Below are 21,063 nucleotides of genomic sequence, written 5' to 3' on the forward strand. Positions count from 1 at the left end.
TGAAGGCACATTCACCAATACATGTCAAACCCAACAGCTTAAGACTCGCTGCCTGGTGGCTTTGAACAGGCTGAGAGAACTGTGGTTTCAGCAGCAAAACTGAAGTCATTCTCCTGCTGAAGTGGTAGCATTCCAAGCTGGCAGCGAACCCCACCAGTCCTGTCCAGATGTCCTTCAGTCACCTTTAAAAGGCCATTTAGATAGGGAAGAGAACTGGTCAAATTTAAGGACACACAAGGGGGCTAAACACACAAAATTAAGTGTGTATGTCTGCCTGACCAGCTGTTCTTCCATAAGGCAGGATGAGTGACTACTGTCTCACACTTATCATTGCTAGAAGCATCTACACAGAATGACAGTCTTTCTGGGTCATCACAGTCAGTCAACAACTAGACAAACTGCTCCAAACCATGCTAAAACACAGGATTCTACATCTGAACATTTATTTACATAGATGTAGATGACAGAACAGGAATTCTTTAAACCAGTTCTACATTTGTTTGAAGTTGTATTCACTTGGTCAATTAAATAGAATAAGATTATTATTAATAAAACACTGTTTTCTGTTGGCTAGCTCCTGACAAGCTTGTATTTTCAGTGTTGCTGTTTTCCAGGTTCCCATCTTTTCATTATTATTTTGCTGCCTTACAATCTTCCTTATTTTCTTCTGGATACCCTGGGAAATATCTGGACTCTGCATGATTAAAGTTAATGGGAGCTTTGCCATCAGCTTCAGTGAACACAGGATCATGCTCTGTGCCAAATTCCATAAACCTTCTAGTAAGCCACACCTGTTTTCTTTCTCCTCCCATGCCTCATTTCTCTTCATTGCACATTTTTTCTCTGCTCTGACACCTATTAATCCATGCACTCTATCCAATCCATCATATTAATCTTTCTTCACCAGTTATGGTATCGTAGCTCTATGGCTGGAATTGGTAGGAGAGTGTGAACTCACTTATAAAAGCACTACTTTTCATACTGCCAAAATAATGTCAGTGCGGCACAGAACATGAGGCCAAAATGGTATGCAATGCCTTTTCATGCATCTTGATCTCATTTTACTTTTACTTCCAGTCCCACTTGGAAAATGACCACCCTATACATTTAGTCCTAAAGTGTTCTTATACCCAAGTGTTAAATCTTTGACATTGCTCAGTTTGTTGAATTCCAGCCTCCTCCTTCCTAGCAAAGGTAGTGAACATACTTTATTATTTCTGCCAAAGTGTTTCAGTATTTAAACTTTAGCAGTTCTTCGTTCGTTGTGCTAAAACCTTCGCTTTTTTTTTTAGTTTAAGTCCTCCCAAGTTTAATTAAAAACATGTCTTATAAAGCACCTATTGAGAGAAGCAGAACAAGTGAAACTATCTGAGGGAAGCACAGAGCTCCAGCTTTATATTAATAGTGACTAAGAAGAGGGAAAGCAAAGACAATCATTTGGGAACGATCACTCGGGCCAACAATCTCAAATACAGATTAAACACAGGGGGGAAGGGAAAAAAAAAACCCAACACTTTGGGAGCAGTTGGTTCCTTATTGAAGCAAGACCTGCTGCTCTGTCTCTTTAGCATATCCTCTCATTTGTTAAGACCTTTCATTAGTTGTGTGAATGTAATCCACTACTTCATCTCCAAAATGCGTGACAGGCCAAGCAGCAGGTGAAGGACATCCTTTATTCAGCTCCTTCTGACTTTGACTTTATTAGAGTGATACATCATCCAGGATTCAAATTAATGTCTATCCCAAGAGACATATTGAATGGCTTGATCCTTACTCTAAAGTGTTCTTTGAATTTGCTGTCTATAGAAACAAAGTATACTGCCATTAACAGAAAATTTATCTTCCCCTACTGGAAACTGTTCTGTGAAACCCAGGGTTCTACTCTTGGTAGTTTATACGATGTAATTCCCCCACACACCCATTTTTCTTGGGAAAAATAAAGCCTGAGCAGCTATAGTACTAAGTAAACAGCAAAATATTCTAAGTCCGTTCAAAAATCTAGCTAAATAGACAAATTCAGAGTACAACTGCTAAATGCTCATTGCTCACTCACTGTTTTTGTAAGTTAGAACACTGCCTAAAAGAGGCAATGACATCAAATATTTCATAACAGTACTACTGGAGCCGATTTTTATCTCTTTTATCGCTCATTCCCAAATACAAAATCAAGCAGTTCAATCCAATACCAGCACCAGACTGCTGGAGTCTCTGGTAAAGTAACTTGAACCAATGCATACACTGTTGCAATACACTACAGTCTCGTTGCTTCCACTATACCATACTTCATTTTTAATCAGCTGACAAATGACACCTTATCATTGTTGTTTCTTCTTCTGAAGATCAGACTCAAGAATAAAAGAAGCCAAGTAGCTCTGAAGCACTTGAACCAGAGCTAAAGGATTTAACAGCAACATCTACACAAACAGAAAACCAAGTAGGTAGATTCTTTTCAGTTTCCACCAGGTAGATGTAAGAGGAAGTATTAAAGCACCACCTTCAAATGCAGAATTTGCTCCTGAGCAGCACAAGCAGACGGAGGGGATACTAGCACTTTCACAGCAACCCCCATTACTATTCACCGGCTTCCAGAGCTGCTATTCCTTCCCCATCGTTCAGATCCCAGGGCAGCATTCACTGCAAATGCCCTGGTGTGGCTACATGTGTTATTCCACGTTGCTTTTATTTCCTCAGCTTAACTTCTATTGGCAATTCTTCTTTTCAGCCCTCTCCTAGGCACCTGATTCTTTTCGGTAATCAATATGCTTAAAATTAAATTTCCCAACAGGTTAAACCACTATTTAAGTAGTTGGGTAGAATTCAAGTTATTTTATGCACACAGAGATTGGGAAACGTTTTTACTGTGCTATTTTACCCAAGTAAATCCTTTAAAGAATATACTTTCAGAGTTTCCCCCCGCCCTGCCCACCTGCCCCCCTCCCCCCCCCCCCCGCCCCAGCCCCCTCCATGTGTAAGTTGGACAAAAACAAAAAGAAGCCAGTACTCTAAATGTTAATTTTCTTGGGTGGTTTTTTTGGGGGGGTTGGTGGTTTTTTTTTTCAGTTGATTGCAAGATTCAGTTTTAGATGTTACTAAACCATAGAAAGAAAGAGCTACTTCAGGGTAAGTTTTATTCATGTCACCATGCTGTATTACTACTTAAAATATTTCTCATCTAAGTTTCTTTCTATTTTGAGGGTTTGCTCTGTACAGTGCTTAACATCAGTGTAATTGATATTATGCCAACCCCTTAATCCACATTCCTGCACACACACATACTGCAAACCTCCGAGTTTATGGCATTGCAATTTACTTCAGCATCAACTGAACTGTACAAAACCCACTTGCACATCAATGGAATCACCCATTGTGGATTGGTTTTGTGTAGACAGAGAGTAAATCACCTGATAATCTAATGAGGATGGATTGTGTAAATAGTTCCACAAAGAGCAAATGTGCATAGATAGGGCAATAAATTGGAATGATTGATGGAACAAGCACCACGGTAAGATCAAAGACATGAGGCTGCAGCAAGCTTTTTAATCACCAGACCTTGCACTGCCATTAACCACTTCCCATAAATGCTCTATCAGCACTCTGCATTGGAGATTTTTCACTTCTTTCTGCCTTGCACCATTCAAGTTCAGTAGGATACAGCCTTTAGCAACACCAGAAACCAGGTGAAGTGCAAACAAGACCACTCTGAAGATGCATCTGCTTGAGTTAGGCAGCTCTGCATGCTGCTACATGAAGGCTTTGCCACCCTGGCTTGCCACCCCTGGGCTTCTGCTGCTCACAGTCTTGTCTTTCAAAGGAGGAGTTATTAGCTAGAATTGTGACTGCACTTTTGGGGGACCAGGGCAACATGACCTGACACCTCCTCCTACCCAAACCTTCTATGCTGTACCATGCTTTGTTTCACAAACGACCATGGCAATTTCGCCAGAAGAGCTCAGCATATGGAACGAGCACAGGATGCTGCCTGTCTCCCCTTGTGATTGTATCTTTACCGTGCTTGCAGTGCCAGCCACTAATCTGGGGGTTATCATTGATTTAAGCTTCAAAGTTCTCCCTCTGCCTTGAAAAGCTTCTCATTCTCCATTTGCTCTCTTCAGCTACTGCCTCCTCCACCCCCAGACCCACTACCTCTGTTATTCCCTTCCCAAATTTCTTGTAACCTTTATCCTTCGCACATCAATACTCCATTGCCAACTTAACCCCATATTTTCTCCCTGTATCTCCTCCAGTTTGCAATATAACTGCCTTACCACCCACCAGAAACTTCTCCCTAAACCTGAGCTCCCTTCCCAGGTGCCCTCCATTACTTCATCTTCCTCAAATGTTTGTTTCATTGCTCAACAATAGTCAGCTGCTACAGCAAGGGCTTCTTTTTCATCCAACTAATTATTGCAATAAATCTGCAGAAGATGCCAAAAGAGTGCTGAAATGCAATGAGAAATAAGCCTGAAGTACTCATTGCTCTTCCTCCACCAGATGGAAAGGAGAACATTTTAATTACCTGGAGCTTTGCAAATACTCAAATTAAAAAATCTTTTCCTCTGGTTCTAAAACTTTTCATAATCCTAAAGATCTTTCATCTACCAACAGTCACAAAATGAGGCTTCTTAGAGAGGGAAAAAAAAAAGAAAATAAATGCTCTTTTCACCTTGAATCATATTTCCTACACCATAATTTTATCAATATTTAATATTTTTTATTTATGTTTACCATCTGTAATCCTTTCTCTTTGCATTTTAGTTTCCTTCCACTGAAAAAATTAACAAGCGTGCTGACTGTGCTCCTCCAGAAAAAGGCCAACTTAGCTTTATATGCAGCATAAATACATTTGCTTAGGGGAAGGGAGAGGGAATTCAACATACAACACAGGCATGATGTACTTTTCAATAACTTTTTTCTTTTTTTAAAGAATCAGCGTATTAAATATACCAAAATATTAAGGAAACTTTTTAATTAAGAAAAAGAGAAATTTTCTTTGTGCTGAGCAGTGAGGGGGCAGTGCTTTGTTTTGTTTTGGTTGGTTGGTTTGTTTTTTTCCTGTCCTCTCCAGTGTTTAGGGCACGAAGATTAAAGATTCTCAATTAGACTTTTAAGATAAACCTGAATGTTTTGTTCTCTTTAAGAATGCAACCATTACAATCAGCATGCATCTTTTTTAAAAAATCATTTTGGAAAAAGTTTCCGAAAACCCCATACTTCCTCACAGTCCACCTGGTATCCTCAGGCATGTTTAAGGGACCCTGACTTCCAGATACTGTAGCTCTTAAGCTCATTCATAAGGCAGGCTCCCTGAGCAAACTGAGATGTCAAGGCAAATGCAAATGCTTGAAGAATCGATTGCTCAACAAAGGTTTGCAGGATTTTCTTTTAAATATGCAGGTCAAATTACTGGTAATGTGAAGGCAAGAATGAATGTTACTTAAATATTTTGGATTTGTCTTGTTTTTGAGGTAATAGCTGTGTTGCTTTACTCTTTGGGAATTTCAGTAAGCTGCTGTGTCTTCTAAACTTCAGATCTTTGCAGATCATCATAAGCACAGTGGCCATTTCTTACTAAATTGGTCAAGATTTGCTTGTAACTCTATAGTTAATCCATTTTACCCTGGAAAACAGAAAGTCAGATAGCAAAGCTGTCCAGCCTGAACATTGTAACTAGCCAGATGCAAAAGATTTGCAGTGGGAATTATTTGTACAACTGGTTTCCTTTTTGGAAATAGAATCCCATAATTAAAGAAAAATCCTTATGGGGAAGGTTTTGAACTTAAAGGAAGAGCACTACATCGCCAACCAGCCCGAAGACTTGATGGGCCAGTGTAAATCCAACTTAAAAAGAAAACAAATACATGCTACTGCAATCATCATCAGAGTCTGACTATAGGTCTACCTTACAACAAAGCAAAGAAAGAGAAAATTCAGATCAGATTTGTTATGTTTCACATAAAAAAAGCTGTAAATAGCAACAAAATGAAAACAAAATTTTGGCTGGAGATTGCAAAGCAATAATGGGCTGAGAATCTGTAACTGCCACAGACTGAGCTGGCACTCCACTGCAAAACAGTTATTTTAGCATTTCAGTCGTCCATGACTTGTTAGATGCTTCTTAATTTTGATTTATGTTGAGGAATTTGTGATCAAAGAGGGACATATGAAATTTTTCATTTTTTATCACAAAAAGTCAGCCATTCTGGAATCAAACAGCTTACCAGTAAAGCAAATTTTGATTTTTTTATTTTCCTCTTGCTTGAATAAAGACACTCTGCAGAATTTACTAGTAAGAACTGTGAAAATTACTCATGCGGAAGACTTATGTCTTGAGGCTAAATCAGTTACACTGACCTTTCACTCCTTACCTAATATACATTGTTTATATGTTAAAATAAAATAACATATGGAATGGCTCCTGCTTTTTTCCAACACCTGGAACTGTGCAGTACCTTATAAAGTGTGGACATTATCTCATATATAATATTCTGATGACATAAGACTATAGCCCCAAAATTATATAGTGAAACAATAGGTCTGCACAGGTTGCCTTGCTTTTCTACACTCAAGGAAAGACCGCTCCTCACTTGTGTAAAAAAGTTAATTGCATAAAATAATCTCTTTCATATATTAATCTCTTGCTCTATATGCAAGTGTGAAGACATCTTCCACCCAAGGCTGCTAACCTTAGACGTCAAAGGAATCTCTCACTCAGAAACTAAAAGGACAAATGTCTTAGTGTCGAAGTGTCAAATCAAAACATACATCAAACAACAGATGTTAACATATATTTTCTAACCAGCTGTGGTTAAAGTACAGCTACTTAAATATATATTTAAAAATTCATATTTCCAGCTTGCTGGCAAAATGACATAATAAAACGTCTCAAATGCAAGATGCCCCATGGTATGTGTGGCAATAGAAATGGAGGAATTTATCCTGTGACCCCTTCAGCAATCAAAGGCACCAAAAGGATTTCATGGGGAATTTTAACTGACTTTCATCTGAGGCCATACTACTGGGTTAGGGAAAGCATTTTCCATAAATTAATGACTTAATTCAGTTTTCACTTTTGCTTTCTGTTTCACTTTAAAAGAAAACCCTGAGGCTGGCAATACTGCAGTACGATGCAGACCCATGCTAGCTTGTCACAGGGGGCTGTTCAAGGATAGTGCCGCTGTTGACCTCAACTGCAAGAGCAGGTCCTTGCTAGAAAAGAGGCGAAGGAAGGAAGTAAAGTGCAGAAGCTTTCATCACACCAGAAGACAAGAAGGAAGAGATACAGTCAGGATAAATACATGAAAGCAATTGGTCATTGAAATGCAGCATTAAGCATTCCTACAGTTTTAACGTGTATGCTTACATTCAGATACTCGGTTGAGAAAACAATTAATTTATCTTAACGATAGGGTGAAAGCATGGGTATAAAGAAATAGTAACACCAAACCAAGCCATCGCAGGAGAAAACCAATCTAAATATTTCTGTTAATGCCTGCTCCCTGTGAGTGTGTTCTATACAGAAGTAAGGCAGGAGGAAGGAAGAGTTAGCTAAAAAGAGCAGATGGGTGGACAAGACGGAAATAATAGAGAGAGAAACTGCTTTAGTGAGGAAAATACTAGAATTATTAATTGGGAGACAGAAAATTAAGACCTGAGAAAAAGCTGAGCAGCTATATGGGATGTAGAAAGATATTTGACAGGGTGGATTCTTGAGGGACGTGTGGGATTACTGGTTGTTGCTTTGGGTTACAGCAGCAATTCATACCTAGGCATCAGAAATGGTGAAGAACATCTGAAGTGTCTCACTAATCCTTCATTGACTGAAGACCAAATCATGAATTTCACTAAGGAGCATTTCATTCTGATTACACAAGCAAGCTGCAAAGGGGATGAACTGAATCAGAACTTAAATCAAAAGTTCAACAGGGTATAATCGCAATATCAACTTTTTGGCTTATATTTCAAAAGATGTAACACAGCAATTTCCCTGTTTGATTCTTGGTGACAGCAGCACTATAAAAGAATTAATTAGAACTTCTGCTATGAGCTCAGGACAGCAGATACTATTTAAATAAAATTTAAGGGGTATGTGAAACAAATAAATAGTAATAATAATTTTTACAAAAAACAGTAAAGGAGAAAGCTTTTCAGTGTATTACGCAACCTTACTGAAAATTTAGATACATTACACCTTTTTTTACTAGCTATACTTGAATGAGGCAATCACTTAAATATATGAAAAATAAAGTACGGTACAGTATGTGTTAAATCAAATATCACAGGCTTGTCTATGCCTGGGCTAAATCCAGAAATCCACAGCAAAGCCTGAGAAAGAGGTGGACCTGCAATACACATGCAGCAGAGCTTCCTTGTGTCCCAGAAACATTACTAAGCTGTTACACAGCTTTTGCTCCTCGACAAAAGAGGAAATGAAAAGGGAACATCTGCAACGTCTAAAGTATTCCAAAGGGAATATACAGGAAGGATGTTTCAAAGCTATCTGAGCTACTGTCAAACAGGGATAGGAGATGCAAAGCCTAATGAAGGATATTAAACTACATGCTAACAGATTCTGAAACAATTATTAAGCCATGTAACCAAAAAAAAAAAAAAAGTTCTGAAAATAATTAAACAAATGGGAACAAGAATCAAACCCAGTGGACCTCTGTTGATCGAAACTGGTCCTGTTTAGATTTTTCCCTTGTGTTAAAATATTTGCTCACAGTAAGAGTAGAACGGTTAAGGTGAAGTTATTACTTTGAAAGAACTTGTAGCAACTACCCGAAAGCACTTTTTGTTGAATTCGGTGGTAACCTCTTTACACAGGTATTACATTGCCATCTAGTGTATGTAGTACATACTGTAAACACCAGGAAACAGACACAAAATTACATCGCGTAAAGGGGCTAATTTTCCCCTTAGCTGACTTTCCTCAATGCATTTTACCCTTCAGAAAGACATATTTCCTCCAGGCTACTGAATCCCAAGTAACATACGACTGGTGGTACAGAGAAACTCAGCACCATCAAGGAAGCACCACCCTAGAAGTAGCCACTCTGCTGGATCAGTCTGTGCATTTAGCCGGTACCTCCACTGAAAGGATTGGGAATTTTAACCATTCTTAGGTGGTTAAGGGTATATGGGTTCAATGGTTCTCCCCCGGAGGGGATGTGAGCCCTCACCCCTGACAGCAACGCAGCCACCCATTCTGGAGTGCCACTGGGTTGAGGAGAAGGGAAGTCTCTCTCAGGACACTTTTTGTAAGTAATTAAACTGTTATGAAGAAAAGGACAATGGCTAAGCTGCACCAACAAGTGCCTTGATGGCACAGAGGCACAAAAGACCAGTTGCTCCATGCAGGAGCCACGGGGTGTTCCCACCATGCTGCCCAAGCCCGGAGCTGCCAGCCCAGGCAGCCGCATGGGGGTCTCCCAGTCCTGCTCCGAGACAGGAGATTTGGGAGACTGGGGTTTCCCACAAGCACACCACCCTGCACGGACTGTTAGCAGTTACATATCCCACCCCTGAGCGCTACCCTTCCCTGCATTACTTGGTCAGCATCCCTGAATACACCATGAGCACTGCTAGGGGCACGGCCACCCAAGTGAAGAACAGGAGACACCTGGGTGAAAGGGGAGCTTGGCCATTTTGAAGCCTTGCCGCTTCACCAACTGCTGAGCAATGCCCTACCACACATTTGAACACACAGGCCTCACTCCGGTTTAAGAATTTGAGGTTTTAAACCAGAACCTCTGAAGCACATGTTTCTCCCATCTTTATGTATTTCTCTTTCTTAAAAAAGTTCCTTCAAAACACCAACAGGCCCAAATCCAGAATGCAAAGGTTAGCCTAAAACACAGTGAAGGCTACAGAGGAGCAAGTAAACACATTGGCACTGTATTCAAGAGGTGCTGGCCACCAGGTTCATCAGGGGGCCACTTTGACACTGCAAATACCCACCCCCACCCAGTCCTTCCTTGGGATCCAGGGTGCTGCAGTGAATGCTGAGCAAAAAAGAAAAAAATTATTTCATACTCACCCCATCTGCCAGTTCACCTGAGAGAGAAGCAGGCTCTCCACTGGAAAGAAAGAACGGGAAAGAATCCTTACCACAATCAGAAAAGGGAAGTTGTATCTCAGAAACACGCTTCTGCTTTCAAAATCCAGCCTCCCAGTTACAGACCTGAAGAAGCTCCTTCAAGACCCAGCATCAGTTACACATACTATGTTTTATGAGAACTGGCTACAGCTGTTCTTTTCAGTGCCTCACCATTTTAACAATATATCAAGGGCCTAATGTTATGCATAAACCAGCAGATTTTGCCTTCTTTTTGCTAGCTCCTAGAGCTTGAATTACTGGTTCTCCTTGTTAACACATTAGTGTTCTTTGCTGGTCTTACCATATGATATATTGCACAGGGTGTAGTAACAATAAATGCATTTAATAGCCTGTAGCCTTTTTTTTGGCCACTACGTTACACACTTGTATTTGTTATTACAATTAATATTCAAAATACACCCTTATCAAAGTCAGTTTTTATTTGTTACTGACCTGTATATATTACTTACATTGTACTTCAGGATGCAAACACACATGCAGCCCATAAACAGCTGAGCTAGGGGAGGCAGCCAGCTAGCACCCTAAATCATCTCAGTCTAAAAGAGCCAAGTAAGCAATAACCAACTATTTAAGCTAACCAGTGTACTTTTAAATGCAGCACTACACTGGCTCTGTCAGCAGATCTGAGAGGGCAGGCCCTTCCAGTAAGAAGGGAGGGGAAGGGCAATTAGGGCTGAAAATTTCTCTCCTTAGTGCAGCTGTTGGGCATTATGCCAAAAGAGAAGGTAGCAAGTGTAAATAGAGTTCTAGGGTGATTATAATTCCCTTTTTTCTAACTATGCTGAACACTAATTCAGCAAGATACTGGTAGCAGTATCTACCACCAATCACATAAATATTCCCATTCCCTTTAATAGGATAGCAACTCAAATATAAAAGTGAAGCAAGCACTTAAGTAGCTTGCTGAATAAAGTCTTCAATGTAATAATCTACAGATGCAGAACTAGTGAGAGATTTTAGTGCACCAACCCCTCCTGTGGACTGTCTCCCTCATTCTATCACTATCCTTAAACTTCCTCTAGCCTTAAATTCACAACTTTTCATAGGCAGACACAGCACCATCTAAGTTAGCTCAGACACTGCACTGTAGCCTTTTGGCATATAGTCAGAAAAAGCTGCCATTGCTAGAGCTAGAGCTTTTTGCTTTCCTCATTTACTAAAATAAAAGCACTTATGACTTATTACCTGATCACTAGTTTACTACATGATTGGGTAATAGAATAAATGGATGTCTCCTTCAGAGAGCAAGACATTAAAAAAGCTAATTCTTTCTATAACATGTGGTAGTATCTGCCTTATTTTTCTAAAAGAAAAAATATTTTCTTAAACTAAAATAAAAAACATTTTAAGCAGAAGAGATGATATATAACTGAACCTTTTTCTAATGATTTTTAATGGGTTGGGTTTTTTTAATCCAAAGTGGAAATAGCAAGATATTTATATAAAAATTCAGAGGAGAAAGAACTCCTCTGTTTAGATGCCTAATAACACAGAGATTTTAACAGCATCCTATTAATGAGCCTCAATTCGTTTGCCAGCTCTAGCAAGGCTATTGGGCATTTAAGTTAGCAGCTGGCCTTTCATCTGAACTCTGCTAGCATGTGAAAGATGTTATTCTAAGAAAGTAGAGGAGTGTAAAGAAACTTCTGAAGACACCATCCTACTAATTCCTAAGCTAGAGCAGAAGATGAAGCTTGTACTAGGAGAGCACTTCTGTGTGCCAGTTTGATGTCAAGCATCAGTAGCTGGCTGAAGTCAAACGAGGTTTCTCAAGCTGTTCACACTACAGCTTCACAAGGAAGTGTTTACTGATCATATGGTCACACACAATTTTCCACAGTAAAAGTATGTGGAAAAGCATTATTTGTACCCATTCAGCTATAGAACTGCTTCCCAAAGGCCATAACCTGTTACTGAGCATTCACCACAGTGGATAGCAAAAGTTCCCATGGAATTTAGCTGTGAGGGATGTGTATCCTCACCTGGAAGAAGAGGATTTTATGTTTTTGTCCTAAAAAATGGCATCTTCCATTTAAGCTTTTGCAGTGTCTTGCATGGTTACGATAGATAATATTTCTTTGTTAATAAAGGAAGCAGTATAATACTGGAGACAAAATTATAATATAGAGGAGAAAACCTCAGTGGAATTTCCTACAGCAGTGTGAGGCTTTTATTCACAAAAGGGGCAGTCATCTCAAATTTAATAACCAGATGTGTCCAGAACTCAATGCTTCCAAATATTTCAGGTATGTGAGGTTTCAGAACATGACACATTATGCCAAAAATGCACACAGGAGAGGAAACAGGTAATTGGGAGGGAAATTCCGCAGTAATAGCACATGCCAAACTGCCCTTGCTTAACGTGTGAAAGCTGGGAAAGAAGATCTTTGTGGTGGAAAGAAAAAGGACACAAGGTCATTTTCTACTCCCAAGGATGGCATTTGTAATGTAGAGTAGTTCACTGAAGTCAATGGTTTTAAATATAGAGTGGAAAATAGACTCTGGCTGTTACCCCTTTTTAAACACAACAGGAGGTGAGTCAGTTCAGCACATCTCTGTATCTTTACTCCTCCTCTCTAGGGACACCCAGGGTAAGGGCTAAACGGGTACCTAAATACCTGGATTTGCTGACTCACAGAAGTGTTGGATTTAGGGGTGGTACCTAAACGAGGATGGTCACCTCGTCAGCCAAAATCTGTTTGTCCCACCTCTCCAGCATGAGGATGCTACCCAGCAGTGGGGGTGCTTTGAGCACAATGCATTTCCCACTTCACAGAATTTCAAGGTGGAAACATAATAATGTAGTCTCAGCAGCAACAGGCAGCACAGAAGTGCTGTTTTAAGTTTTGTTCATCAAGTAACACTTAAATGGTATTTAGGGCATTTACATAGTCCTGAGTTTTATGATTAGATTTCCCACATACTTAGAATCCAAGTTTTTGTAGCTTTTTTTTTCCTTAGCTTTTCAAAACAAGTTTTCCAAATATTAAAGACTTTTGGGGAAGAAAAGCTGTAACAGGAAATGGTTGCACAACTTGATTTTTATCTTTTGGTTATTTTGATCTGCAATTTTCTAAGGGGAAAACTCAGTGGAAAAGTATGACATGGGAAATTTTTCCCCATTTTAGGCTTCTAAGTGCGTTCCAGATGGGGGGGGGGGGGGGGGGGGGGGGGGCGGGGCGATGGTGACAGGACAGAGAGCATTTATATTTAGGTATCTATTAATTTCTCAGATAAATAACCATATTATAGCTTTCCTGTCATTTTTTGTCCCAGATTGCTGTTTTCTTCTTTTCCCATCACCTAGACAGCAAGACAAAACATTTTAATAACTAAAAAAAATTACAGATTTTATTCTACACAGTCATGGCTGAGTGCTCTCCATTAATATCTTATCTTGATTCTGCAAGTGGGAAATGATTGAGATACATTCCTTGAACTTAAAACACAGATGAGAGTTGCAAAATGGTATAGGAAAAGCCTGTCATCTCCACATGGCTAGTTCCCATTATGTCTTTTCACGTCCTCCCCTCTTTGTAACCTCACTGTAAACAAATCATTGCGGGCTTATACATTACCAAGAGGTAGAAATGACATTGTTGGTACAAGCAAAATGAATATGACCTATTGCCTCAAAATATTCCAGCGAGTTACTGCTCGGCTGCCCTCAGCACAGATTCACAGCTGGTACATAGTGGTACACCTCCATTAGCTTCCTTGCAGCAACGCCAGTGACAGCCCCTGTGGATCTTCAGCCTCGCCTCAGCACCCTAAAGTTTCAATGCATAGTCAAGTTGCAAGGTTTCCAACATAGTATCTAGAATAAATATCTGGGAAACATCGGAAAATATACATTGAGATTGACAGAATCTCATTAATGGTAATTGTGACTCTGACGTTAGAGGAACTATAGGAGCATCAGTTATTTAAGTGATAACGGGGAGGTGTAGGGAAGAGTAAATCAAGCAGAATCCCCTTTGTAAGCCCCTCCCCCCCCCCCCCCCCCCCAAGTGTGAAAATCCATAGTACAATGATGTAATGCCCTGGAGAAGAACTGGTTTATAATTTGAAGTGTGGTGCAACTTTATTACTTTCCTTCATTGTACATTCCACATCACCATAAACACACAGCTTTCAAGTTCTCAGCTTCAGCTGTAGTCAGGAAAGAGTTGCACTGGGTGTGCTCCTGGATGTTTGTGCTCTTAGCTGCTTGGTTAATGAAGCTTATCCTGATATTTCCTCTCATTACTAAGCATGGTTTTGATTTGAAGAATAAGACCATTCAGTTCCTAATCCAAAACTAACAAACAATAAAGCAGCAGCTCAAACTATTTGGATGAAGAAGTTTTTCAAGTATTGAAATTGATGTGGATTAGGGTACTCAAATGAAGCCATTTCATGGGCCGTCCTCTCTTGGAGTTAAAATATGCCTTGCAAGGCAAATGAGAAATAGAATATGAATAAAAGTCCTGACGTCTGAGTCACCTACAGCTGACCATAACATACTGAGAAAAGTGCTGGGCCTTGTACCCTCCACTAGTTCAGTGAGAGAAAAGGCTGGTAATTCATTATTGCCCAACTAATACAGAGATCTGAGATAATCCCTATTCTTGCTGTTTTATGAAAGACAAAGACTAGGTGAGGAAAACACTTAAAGTGAGGCATTGAAATTCCAGGAAGATTAAATATATGTATATATTTAAATATAGAGAGATGTATATAGAGAGATATATACACACATAAAGCATTAATAATCTTTGTTTCCCTTCTGTAAGAGCTTTTTTATGGTTTGTACCATATCCACCTAAGTATCCATTTGCCTAAAAGACAGTGCAAGTTGTCATGGAGTAGTTCGCTCTAACACAAGAGACTTAATGGTACGAGGTACTGAGAGTGAAAGGAAGCAGAAAAGGAACCAGACTGCAGCTTATGATCAACCTTTCTAGCCCTGTCTTGAAGGAGAGGAATCCCCAAGTGACGATCTGGCAAGACAAGAAGTATAAAGACTACTCTTCAATGATTTCTATCCGAAGGCCCACAATAATGAGGTGGTTCATAAAAAATGATAAAGCAGTGCATGTTTGTTGACTCGACCTTCTATTACCAGCAGCAGTTGAGTTTCATCTTTTAGATAATAAATTTTTTTGTATTGCAATCTCTTTCACATTTACTGACCTGGAAACTAGCACCTTCTGCAGTGCACAGGCCATATCAGGGTTTTAGCACAGATCTTTGAGATACTGGAATGAAAAAAAGGAGGCTGTAGAGGAAGAACAATTACAAAAGGCTGAAGAAGGGGAGGAAAAATGTATGCCTTTGACAAGCCATCCCTTCCCATGGAAGCAGATGGATTTGAGAGGGATGGAGACTTGCAATACAAATAATTTTCTTGGCTATTATGGGAGCTGAAGCTGCTGGCATTATAAATATCACACAAGCAAGCCAGTCTTTAACTAGTAAATTCTAGGAACTGTGTATTTCCAAGAAAACTGAAAAACATGTAAGACTGAAGGAGGGGAGAAAGTCCTTCTAAGCATTTTAATTGATCTTAAAATCAAATATGTTCCTACAACATTTCAGCAGGTTTTGTTATATTTGAAAATTCAGTTCAAAATCAAAGCTAAAAAATCTTACTTGGCTTCATTCAGAGCACAGATAGTAAGGGAACCAACCACGGAAAATCAATACCCACACATTTGTAATGGCATACAGATACTGCCCACAGAATCCAAGCCTGAATCTCAGAATCGTGTAATTAATGCATCCAAAAATGGTCTTAGATTGATGAAGCAGAAGCTCAAAGGGATCTGTGATTGTCTAAAGCCTCAGGAAACAAACCAGATGGGATAATCAACTGAAAGGGCATACCCGTGAAGAATAAAGGATTGGTTCAGCCAAGGAACACAAACAGCATGTCTTTCACAAGGACAACAGTCTTGTTTAAAAAAATTCATGTGATGCATAATCAACTGTACAGCTACATGAACTGTTGCAAAGGTGAATAAGCCTCACTAAGAAAATACTGAACATTAGCCCTGCTTCTGAATTTGCCTAGTTTCAGCTGCCAACTATTTGGTCTTGTTCAGTCTTTCCTTGCTAGAATGTGAGTTCAGTTATGTGGCTGCATTAATAAAAATTATGAAACTAGCAAAAAATGCTTAAAAGCATTTTTCCCATAAAAATATACCATAAAATATCAAAAATCTGAATTGACATTTTTATAAATGAAAGATTCAAACGGAAGCAGAATAGTATGATTTTCAAAATGTTGCTGTTTATCTTTCAATAACCCTTATTAAAAATTATTTTCAACCTACAGTTTTCAAAGGCACTTAAGGCATCTAGGAAGTTTTATCATAAGTGAATTGTTTTTGTATGCAAATATTCACTGCAATCTTTTTAAAATCTTTTAATTCTGTATTTATTGTATTTTTATTTTGAAATTCATAGTGTTTTCTGTTTTCATCTTGGCTTTTCTTAAAGTTAAAATCAGGTTTTTGAGATCAATTAATTTTCAGTCTGAACTGTTCTGAATCCATGTTTAATTGCTTTGCTGAAGGAAAATTCCACTGGGTAAGAACTTAGTTCTTCTGTGACACTTGTTCAAGTGTATTATATGTCATTATTATTCTTTTTCATTTGGACTTCGTTTTCCTGGCAACTTTTTATCTGAGAATTCTTAACTTCATGTGCCAGCAACTTATGCAAACTCAGAACCAACAGTACTGAATATTTTTCACGTTAATTTGAATTTATCTTGGCAGCTTGTAATACCATCCAGTGCATTGGCAAACAAATATTGAATGACTTAACTTAGAACGTCCTCCAGATTTTGTCTCTTTTTGGTGGAAATCCCCTGCAGGCTGTGTCTAACTTTTGAGACATTACAAAAATGAGCAGAAGATTTTGCAGATGTTTAACATCTTGCATATTACCACATACATTAACAGGCATCTGACGCCGAGGCCTGTCAGACATATGGGGAAATAGCTAAAGACAGAATACAAAATGTATTTGGAAGGGGGTGTGTCATGTTCTGGTATCACAAACTTCAAAACCAGTTTCCCTTCATTTAGTCTTTCAGTTTCCTGAAGAAGGCACAAGAAAGCATTCCCTTCAGAAGTTTCTTTTCCAAAAGCCCTACTAAAACAGCCAATAGGATTTTTAGGTCAAAACGCAGTGACTGATTCAGGTCTACAGGCTTCAGCACGGTGTGTGAAGGGCATCTGGTGCACCAGGCATGATGCAAGACAGCCTGCACACTTGTCGTTTTAACACGGCCACCAACTACATTAGAGCTGTATGTTACATATTTTAAAATATTCCTGTAAGCAGCAACTGGATGCCATGCTTCGCTGGCCTCTTTGCTAAGGTGCATGCCTGGCCCTCCCGGCTGGGGGGTGCTTCCTTTTCTCCGGGGCACCTCGCCCATAACACAAGCGTCTGCCTGGCATTACCATATCTAATAACGCAGGTATCTAATTCAGATGTGATCCATAAAACCAGGAGCCTGCATTCCCTTTATGGCAAACAGAATAGGTGCATTCAAGGATTTCCAAGCAATTAAGTGCCTAAAATAGCCTGGAGAAGATGCTGTACGTTCTTGCTCTGCTCCTTTGCTCCCACACACATTTATGTTCATATGCAGACAGCGAATCCAAAAGATAAACTTTGCAGCATCGAAGCCTTTTCTTTGCAGTAAGAGCTTTCTGGGCCCTAAGTTTTCACCCACTATACATCAGCAAAAAGTGCCTCCCAACAGTTTTTATTACGTCTGTTGAAACCGAATGCTGGGACTGGAGTGAATGCCCCTCCTTTGCCACACAGCAGCGACAAACACTGTGCAGCATGAGGCAGCTAGCGCACGTCTTCCAGCCTGCTCCTGCTCCCAAAGCTGCTTCTGTATTTTATCCAAAACTTCTTTAAACTCAGAAGCATTCCAGACCCCACAGGAAACACAAAGCAGACATGCTGATGTACGTATATACAGAGATAAATATCACTATCATGATAAACCTTCAAATAAATTACCTGAATCTGGAGGGGAAAGAAGGTGACGCTGGGTTTACTACTATCCCTTTTTGGATGGAGTTTCTAAGTTCATGCCTAACCTACGGGATCCACGAGCACCTCCCAGCTTCCCAGACTTACCATCTGCCTGCCATGCTCTGACACGGAGTCCGAGGCATAGGCCAGATCTTTCCTTTTACACCACCAGCGAGGCGTAGCAGCTGCCTTCTAATTTCCCTGGAAGACACCTAAGCACGCAGGCCAAGAGCAAGCTACTGGTGGGGTCCCCCCTGCTCCAGAGACCCGAGGTTCAGGACACCAGGCCATGCTGCGGGACCCTCCTCCCAGCACAAGTGCAAACTTAGGATCTTAGGCACAAGAAAGCTCTGTAATCCACTCCTGATGGGCCTCGCCACAAGTGATCCCTGAGCTGCTCGGGCTGGGCCAGCTTGTGACACACCCGCTGAGCTGGCAGCGGCCGAGGAAAGCACGTGAGCCCACTTTAGCGAGCTGACGGGAGGGAAGCCAGGCTATGATCTCGTACTGTTCTTGGCAGCCATGTCCGCTCTGGAATCTTGTCCATAGTTTCTGAAATATGTTTAATTTACCTTTTGTGTCAGAGGTGCTGGAACGCGGAGGGATGTTGGTTCCGCGCCCCTGGACGCCAGCACACGCACCACGGCGGCCGGCGGAGCAGGTGCTCCTCTGAGGGAGTCCATGAACTGGAACCTCACGTTACCAGACGGCACTGCAGCACTGTGAGCCCCTCTGTCGCTGCCACCCACAGCCAGGTGAGAAGTTCATCCAGCTGGTCATGTAAAAGATGTCCCTGACCACATCCTCGGTGGGTGAATGTAACAAAAATGGCACCATGACCTACCCTACTCTCCTATCCTCCAGCAGTTCAGAGGCTTAGTGAGCTGAAGGTTGCCACTGGCCCAGCTAATCTCCATTATTTCTACTTTAGGTCTTGCAGTGTCTTAAGAAGTTCCGCGACCAATTCTGCACTTTGTGAAAGTGGGCTTCATTTCTTTATTATTTTGCGCCTTTCTCCAGGAGAAGATGAAGAACAATTACTGCTAATACAAAATCAGTAGCCTTGGCACCAGAAGTCCTGACTGCTCAGACTCCAGGCCTGAGGGTCTGATAAAAACCTCAGTGAAACTAACGGGAACCTTTCCAGAGGAGCTTTACCTGAAAGGCATGGACATACTGCACTCTTAGAATCCCATAGGCACATAATCCTATTCAGCCCTTCACTAAAGAATGATTAGCAAAAAGGTCTATAAAATCTATTTATTTCACAATACTAAACTGCTTTCAGTGCCTTCCCAGATGTCAAAATTCCCTCTCCCAGCACGGGAGACAAACTTCTCAGTCTCTCTGACAATTTCCACTGTGCACAGAGGGACGTGCGATTACAAAAAACTGTGGTGGCTTAACTGAATATGAAAGTAGAACAAAGCTACAATAACATGAAGTATTAACCATTAATTCAGGGAAAATCTAGCACTGTGATAAATGGTGCCTAATCATGGGTGTGTTTAAGTCATTGCTGAAATACAATGCCTGGGGCATGGAGAGGCAAAATAAGGAGAGCTGAAGAAATATCAGCACTGCAGAGCTATTTAACTCAATTAATATACTCCCATTATCACAGTTAGTAAAAGTAAACAGCAGTTGTTTCTAAATATCTAATTTTTATACTGCCTATTCCAATACTTGCTATATGTCTCAAAACCCCAGCCCCTGGAGGCATAGGATTACATCAACTTCTCAGCTGTCATTTTCTCCCATTAAAGCAGGCTTTGAAAATGGAAACCTGAGGCAAGCTCACTCAAAACCCTTATGAACCAGGAGACACACCAACCCACTGGGGGGTTTTATGGCATGACCTTCAGAAAAATCTCCCAAGTGTTCCTGTTTTCTGGGTTTAATTACAGAAGTCAGAAATACTGGAAGAGAGGCTGTGTCCACGACCAAACTTATGAGTCAAATTAACAAGCAGTAAATTATTCACAGCACATGTAGCTCTACATAACCAGAAACGTACAGGGGGAATGAAATACCAGCAAGGAGACAAGCAGAATGAGTTCTTTGCAAGATTCAGGAAGGCAGAAAGCAAGCTCTGCAATGATGTGTCTGGGTCCTGCATTTACTACAGGTAAGAACCAAGGCACTCCTCCCATGGAGCAGGCTGACTTACAAGCTCTAGACAGCTGCTCTAATTCATACAGAGGTAACCGTGAAACTGCTGCTGTTCTACAGCCTCCACTGGCCTGAGTCAAACTCAGCTGAGATATGGGAGAGAATCCGGCTCTTGGGAACTGTGCCTTTAACTTAAATCCCAGCTCCTCTAAACCTACTTGTCATCCTCCTCTGAATCCTCTTCATTTCATGGGATAGTTATATTGAATATTCCTAACACACCTGTTAGATCTGCTTAAAAAAGCTCAACCTGGCAGCGATTCTTTCTTATATACCTATCAGTTTAAAATTACACTTTAATGTATGTTATTATCAGCTCAGAAATAGCCACGACTGTATGTGAATTCACATATATCAATGTGAACACTACAATCTCGCAACAGGGAAACAATTCAGATGCAGCGATTCTATTTGACCGATTGCATTACTATAATCCTGATCACTGTAGTTATAAGGAATGTGTAGCATCACAGGTCTTTAAACACAGTGCAGACTGTGCTTTCCATTCCTAATGATTGGTATGGAAAAAGAATAATTTGTTAATACTGTGGAAGTGGGAGACACACAAAAGTGTATGCCTTGTCCCAACTGACACCGCATGGATGCAAAGCATCTCATTCTCATCCATGACTTGACTTGAAAACCTGCATGGAAAAAGCACTTAGAAAGACATATACACCAGGAGTATGCTCTGGCACAAAGTTAAGGGGTTATGGATGGCTCTCAAC

Source organism: Falco biarmicus, chromosome 1 (assembly GCF_023638135.1).
Source record: "Falco biarmicus isolate bFalBia1 chromosome 1, bFalBia1.pri, whole genome shotgun sequence".
NCBI lineage: Eukaryota > Metazoa > Chordata > Aves > Falconiformes > Falconidae > Falco > Falco biarmicus.